This window comes from Parus major, chromosome 24 (assembly GCF_001522545.3).
Source record: "Parus major isolate Abel chromosome 24, Parus_major1.1, whole genome shotgun sequence".
NCBI classification, from domain to species: domain Eukaryota; kingdom Metazoa; phylum Chordata; class Aves; order Passeriformes; family Paridae; genus Parus; species Parus major.
This window is the reverse complement of record NC_031792.1, coordinates 2,857,536-2,864,929: the sequence shown is the minus strand read 5'-3', so window position 1 is coordinate 2,864,929 and position 7,394 is coordinate 2,857,536. Positions and strand designations below refer to the sequence as shown.

The 7,394-nt window shown below is 45.9% G+C and overlaps 1 long non-coding RNA gene across 4 annotated transcripts in view; it reads left to right on the top strand.

The window, feature by feature from the left end:
* Positions 1–7,394, top strand: part of LOC107214406 — a 131,500-nt gene that overhangs the window by 57,142 nt on the left and 66,964 nt on the right. For all 4 annotated transcript variants that reach the window (XR_001524936.3, XR_001524935.3, XR_001524933.3 and 1 more), the window contains exons 4-6: positions 1,717–1,788; positions 2,040–2,150; positions 5,370–5,416. This is a non-coding gene — a long non-coding RNA (uncharacterized LOC107214406). The remainder of the gene's footprint in view (positions 1–1,716; positions 1,789–2,039; positions 2,151–5,369; positions 5,417–7,394) is intronic.

Sequence of the window (7,394 nt, the reverse complement as noted above, 5' to 3'; positions counted from 1 at the left end):
GATGGATGGATACAACTCTTTGACAAAGGCATCCATGGAGAACAAGGAGAAGGGGCTGTGTTTTGTGCCAAGGAGGATCTTGTGGCTCGGGAGCAGAGTGGGCAGGGTGTCGTGGTGGTGTCACCTGTGGGTGATCTGATTGAATGAGGCTGCCTTCAGACCACAGGAAAACGCCCTGCTGTCACTCCAGGAGAAATTCTGGTTGGATTTAAGGAGAGGAGGAGCCCCAGAGCTGGGAGGGTGGTGCAGCTCAGTGAGGCTGTGGCATCTCCAATCCTAAAGATCTTCAGAGCTCATGTGGACACCAGCAGATTCCATTTTTAATTCAGCCACAATTTGAGTGATGGTTCAGGTGACTTCCAGCCATCTCTTACACCCCCTGCACTTTTCTTCTGCAAACCTCTGTGGCTCTCCTGAGATTCTCTGGATTTGCAGTCAGGTGAGGAAGAGCCTCTCCATCCTCATCCTCACTTCCAGCAGCACCTGAAGTGCCCTCAGTGCCATTTCCCACCCTTTTTTGGCTGTTTGATGCACACCCCTCCCCTGTTTCTGTGCACCCCTTTCCTGTTTCCTTGTTTATCCCTCCGAGTGGATTTTTAGGGCTGTGTTTTAGGGAAAACTCCACCTGTGGGCATTCCACAGACACAATTACCTTTCAAAACCCCTGAAGATGGGCTGAAAGTGGATACTTGTATGAAATAAAGCAGGAATTTGGGTGTACAAATACAACTTGAGTTCTTTCTGGTAATCTGGCCCTCATCCCAGCCTTTTTGAAGGATAATCATCGTTCCAAGAGAGGTTTTCGTGGACTATAGCATACACTTTATGTTTCACTGTGTAATGGAACCTTCCCTACACTCAAGGAAAACAATTTACAGAGCTAATTGCTGAACTCTGCAGATATAATCCTTTAAATGGGTTCTGTTAGATAAGAGTTTATGTTAAAAAAGAAGAAATGTTCTAGAGGAAAATTATTGTTTAGGGAACATTGATTTGCATGAATTAATGTTTTCACTTCAGCTGAGAGTTAAAAATGGATACTTAAGCTAAGCCCCATTTCAGTGTAACATCAATGCTTCATTAGTTCTGGTGTGAGCTGAAATCCATTGTTTGTTTGCTTTTTTTGAGCTGGCACGGGATCAAACTGTCCCAAAGATTTCATTTTCTGAATTAAACAACAACCAAAAAAAAAAATAAAAAATTAAAAAATAAAGCCCTGCATGGACTCAGAGAGGGGAGGATGGCTCAGAGTTCTCTTTGTTACTCACTGCTTGAGTTTAGACAATGCTCTCCACCCTCCTGTCTCAGCCTACTTATCAGGGAAATTAGGGGTGGTGTTAATGATCTCACCTGACACGGTTGTGGCAGCAATGAGCTGATGAATATTTGCACAGTACAATATTTGTACAGAGGTGCTGCATCACTTGTGCTGCAGGAGCAGCCATCTGTCACATCCCTCACCTTTAAAGTCTGCCAGGAGCGTTTGGGGCTGGGGCAGCTTTTACAGAAATTGGGGTTTTGGTCGCTGCTTTTATGGCTTAATTCAGAATTTAGCCAAGGTCTGAGCCTGCTGCCAGTTCTTTATAGTCCCTAAAATCTGGGTTATGGCACAAAGTGAGAGGTTCAGAACTGTTTAGGAGGTGTTAATAATGAACTAGACACAATATTTAATTTAATTTAATTTAATTTAATTTCAATCCCTTTTCTCCCATGTAGCCGAGTGCTGACGGCGGATTGAGAGAGAAGGAATAAACCCCAGCATTTTAAAGCCACCCCGTGGAACAGAGGGTATGTAGATTTATTTTCCATGGCTTTCTTTAATTATTTCTTAATCCTGCAATTTCTGTGTTCTGCTTACCCCAGTTATATTCAGAGGAATGTTTCAGAATCAGGGATATCCAAAGAGGAAGAAATTAAGGGAAATATTCACATTGAGGCCACTCCCAGCACGTGACCAGAGCTGTGCTCTCCATCACTCAGCAGCAGAGAAAAATCTGGAGATCATTTCTAATTCCACCATGAATTCCCTTCTTTTCCAGGGTCTGCCAGTGCTGGTGAAGTCTCTTTTGAGAAGCACATGGAAAATCTGCCATCCCAAATCCAGCTGCTCCTTCCCCCTGGCCAGCAGCCTGAGGAGGAGCTGTTTACAGGTGAGATGTTCCTGTCACCTGGAGGGATGAGCCTTTTTTCCTTGTGCCAGTTGGGAATTGCACCGAGAATTGAGAGCTCAGGAAAATGCTAAACTCGGATTTATTTGTATATTTGTGCTGTGATGTATCACACAGACCCGTTGCTGCCACACATTTTTAACTTGAAATTAAGGGGTTGGAAAAGGGTGAGCTTTAAGGACTCTTCCAACTCAAATAACTCCATGATTCTCTGAAATTCCTGGGTGCAAAAACACATGCTAAGTGGAAAACAGCCTTGACTCTCACTGAGATTATTTTATTTTATTTGACACCCACCACGCTGCTCGGAAAACTGGATTTATATTTGAAATCCCTAATTAAGGATGGGAATTTCATGTCAGGCAGATGCTGTCACTTTCTCCCAGCCCTTCCAGCAAAAATCCACGTGCATTTTGGTGCCTTGGGCTCTGAGATTGGAGGATGGCTTTGAGAAGCATCTCCCTCCTGGGACCTGATGATGCACGGGGCCAAGTTTAATCCCAAAGTTACAGCACAGGAAGAACCCCCTGAAAACACCAGGAATTGCCACAGGATTTGGGCAGTAAACACAGGTTGGGACAGTCTGGCTATTTGCTTTAATCCCCTCTGGTTCTATTTTGAATTTGCTGTCTTCCTACTTGCTAAACCACTTTCCTTTTTCGCCCTGTTTCCCCGTGGCAGGAGGAGGAGGAGGAGGAGGAGGAGGAGGAGGGATATTTTGGAAGCTGGAAAAGTGCCACCATTTCCTGCAGGGTTTCTGAACCGAGCACTGCCACCCTCAAACTCTGAACCACTCTAGGGTTCCCCACAGAGGTTCCCCATCCTCCTACCAGGCAGGGCAGGACCCAGGGGAAGGGATTCAGGTTCCTGAAGGTTTGAGAAGATGAGGGAGTTGGGATTTAGGGGCTTCTGCTCCTTTAGGCTCAGCAGGAGGGGTTCAGGGAGCCTAAATATTGTCAAAATATTACCAAAATATTACCAAAACATTGCAAAAAAATCAGAAGTGTAAGTGCATGCTTGAGCTGGATGAAGCACTGAACAACCCAGGACAGTGGAATGTGTCCCTGTCCATGGAAACTGGATGAGCTTTAGGGTCTCCTCCAACTCATTCTGGGAATTCTCTGATGCATGATTTATTTTTTAATTGTTTTTTGCTTCCTCCCAGCATAATGAAATATGCCCAGGGTCTTGCTGCCACAAGTTTTGGTGTGGTTCAGCAGCAAATCCTGGGGAGAAAATCTCCAAACCTGTCACAGAGCAAAGCCTCTCTTACGGAGGAGGAAACAAATCTCTCTTCTACCTATTTTTTTTTTCCCTTTTCCCTCGAGCTGAAATTTGGGAAAGTCATTTCACATCAGGTGGTGAGGCTTGGAACGAGCAGGAAAAAAAAAACAAAAACCCCTCTGGTGTTTGCTCATTTCTTATGTGCACCACAGTGCCCACAGCTCCTCTCACCACTCCCAGAGAAAGTTTGTGTGAGTCCTAAAATAATTCCATGCCTCTGGCCCACCGACATCCCCATTTGGTCAGCCTTTTATAGAGTAATTACTGTTTGACAAGGCACCACAGCTGGGGCTGGGCTTATTTTGGGTCAGGAGATATAAAAAGCTGTTTGGGGAAAAAAAACCCAACAAAATAAATAAGATGCCTGTGCTTGTTGATCTGTCATCCTAAAGAAATGAGTGCAGGGAGTTGCTAATTTGCTTATTCTTTTGGATTTGTTTTGCTTTAAGGGTCATTTGTGAGAGAATTGGTTTGGTACCAAGGGCATCTAGCCTGGCTAATTCAGATATGTCACTAATTACCAAAATTCTAATTATTCTGAGGTGTTGTGGTGATATTGGGACAGTTTGGTGGGGTGGCACAAACCCAGGGAAAGAGGTCAAGGCTTAACCATGGGAATTTTATTTTCCTGAAGAGGTGATGGGTGGGAAGAAGCACCTTGAGGGAAAGGTCTGTCCTCCAAATCCTTGGATTTCTGAGCAGGCAGCTCATTCCCACAGCTCTACGTGGTGTCAGGAGCATTTTCCCGAGTCCAACATCAAAGTCCCTTCTAATTTTAATACCTTTGAAATGCACATGGATATTTATACGCCTGGATTTTATATTCTGCTCACATCTGGATGTACAGGAGTGCAGCCAGAGAAAGGGAAAACAGGACCCTGCACAAACACGTGTCACTTCTTGTCTGCCCCCAAAATACAGGTGCCTGTGTGGGAAACAAGCTGTGAAGCTGTTTATGGGACCAGAGCTCAGGAAGTTGGGATATTATATCCCCTTTTACAGTTTCCCATGCTGGGCTGCTTGTTTCACCTCCAAAATTAGGCATCCCACTCGATTTTGCAGAAGATCCCAATATTTTTAGTCATCCTAGGAAAGAATGTTGTCCACTGGGATGGAGCAAGTGGCTGTGGATCAGGAATCAGGGGTTTGGTTGTCTTTTTCCTGCTGTTTTTATGGCCTGGGACAATCCTTAGCACTCTGCTGCGCCTCTGTTTAACAGCAAAGTGGGATTGTAACACCGAGTTACCTTGCCCTGAACTATTTCAAGATGAAATTGAAGTTTGGAGAGCTTTTGGCATCAGAGGAACAGATCAGAGCAGTTATGAGAGCTATTCCTGTGGTTTGGCTTTATTAAAGATCCCAGCTTCTGGAGGAATTGTATCCATGGAATGGGGCTGGGAAGCAAACCAGGAGCAGAGAGGCAGGGATCAAATCCCTTCACAGGCAGTTACACAACAAAAAGCAAGGATGGGTTCCAGCCCTGGTTTGATTTTTCCTGTCAGAAATTCCAAAATGCACATGGAAAACCATTTCTTAGAACAAAAAAGACAAGACAGCCGATACTTCAACGGCTTTTGAGGCAAGGAAGATCTAAAAAGGGATACAGTGGGGATTTTATCTTTTGAACTGGGAATCTGAAAGCAGAAGGGATCTGGGAACAGTCCTTGGCTCGGGAATGGCTCTCAGGTTTCTTGGCTCCTTGTTCTCCATCAGCTGTGCCAGGCAGGTGGGGAGTGGAATCCTGCAATCCTGGGCTAGAGGCAGCTCCATCCTGGTAAGGAAAACAGAGCCATGGGCACGATTTTCCCTCTGCTGGGTTGGGGTTTCCTGTCAGATATCCATCAGAGAGGATGGATATTGGCAAATCCATCATATTATTCCTCACATTTCATATTTCTCTTCTTGCTGTTACTCCAGGTGCTCCATCCCAGCTCTGACTTCTGCTGGATCTTTCCATATTCCTGGTAAGAATCTGATTATTTTTTCCAACTACAGCAAATCATGTCCATGTAAATGTTCCTGTAGGAAGTAACAGGAAGGAGAAAAATTTGGAGCCAGGCTGTCAGAGATGGAAGCTTTTCCATCCTAAAATTACTCTGAGAGCTTTCATTTTATTTAAAAGACTTTTATTGATCAAAAAATCTTCTCTTAGAGGCTCTGTCTTGAGTAGCTACAACAGGTTTAACTCATGGTGGAAGTTCTTATTCAAGTTCATTTTATCATCCTGGGTTTTGCTTAATTTCATGCTCCTCTTAAAGGTAACAGGGAAAACCTCACATGGTGCAGAGACAGAAAAATAAGTGTAGCTTTCCTTCCAGCCCGTTAATTCTCTTCCACGGAGCTCTGCACCAGTCTGAACACACAACTGGGAGGGATCACAGCTCCAAACCAGAGCGGGTTTGTTTCCAGGCTGGGTTTAACGCATTTGTCCGAAGTCGTGGCTGGTTTTGGGAACTCAGAACATTCTTGGTGCTCTGCCTCAGGATGAAACTTAGATCACAGGAACTGCACAGAGATCCCAGAAAATATTTGAAGCTCTTTAAGTAAGTGTGGACCTAATTCAGGGTTCTTTGCCGAGTGAGGCCAAGCAGGGATTTGAACCTGATTTTCATGGACGCTCTTTTCTTCTCTCTCTCCTCCTTTCAACTCCAAGTTCCATCTTATATTAAAGAAACCATCCCTGGGGATTTCATAAAAATGTTTTATTCAGGTCAGACAATTTTTTTTTAACTGACCTGGTGTTTTGTGTCCAGCCACCCCCACCCCTGAAACAAATAAATAGGTTTAGCAGTGGAAATTTCCTGAGGAAATTTTTCTGTCTTGATCAACAGTTTGTGTTATTTTACAGCAGTGCGGGTTAGAACTCTGCCTAACTGTGTAATACAAAGGACAGAGAGCAAGGGGAATGTCCAGGATGGGAAAATCTGGTATTTAGGGGACAGTGTCCATCCAATGGATGGCCCTGCTGGGTTCATTGACCTCTTGCTGTCCTGGACAGAAAAGGAAATTCCAGTTTTTCTTCCTTAGTCCGGATGCTGACTCACCTGAGTGGGGAAAGAAAACAGCCACAGAGCTGGAGTTTCACTGGTGTCCCAGTGTGCCTGGGGACGGCTTGGCTTTGCTTTTTGAGTTACTCAGCCCTCTCTTGGTGCCCCAGGTCTCTGTCACCCCTGAGTAAGTCCTTTCTCCCCGTTTGTTCCAAAGCCAGGAGCAATATTTGGGTGTTTGGTGTTGGTGTTCCATTGATGCCCAGTGTCAATTCCAGCCTGTTTTGCTGGGAGCTGGAAACCTGTCCCAACTCCTCTGTCCCTTCCCTGAGCCTGCTCCCAAATCCTGGCCTGTCCCAGTGCTGCTGTGTTTCACTGCCCACCACCAGGATTTCACTGGATGAAGGAGCCACTGGTCCCGAATTTCTGCCGTGCCCAAGCAGCACTGACAGTCACCAGCCATCCTGGTCCAGCCAGGGAAGCTTTCCCTGGCTTTGGGGTGTTTTCCCACACTCTCTGCCTGCCCCAGAAGGCTTCCAGGTCCCTTCAGACTGAGAAACTTCCTAAAATCTCACTGGAGAGGGCATCACTTGCGCAGCTGTGATACTTTATATTTTTCAGGACACTTTCTCTGATTTCCAGCAGACACCAGTTCAGCCAGGCTGCTGGGAAGAAGCTGGTTCTGATCAGTGCCCAGGCAGGATCTGATGGTCCTTGAGCCCTGCAGGCTGTGGCACTGCAGGTACCAACCTGCCACCTGTCCTGGCCTCTGTGGGCACGGCTCCTTCCCTGCTGGGAGCGCGGAGACACGGGCAGACAGGGCTGGAATGCAAATGCTGCCCTGCACAGCCCCGTTCCCTCTCACAAACTATTGATTCCATGTCTGGCTGGCTCTCCCCTGGTAATAGGCCATAGGCAGAAGGCAGCAGGGTGAGGAGGAGGAGGAGGAGGAGGA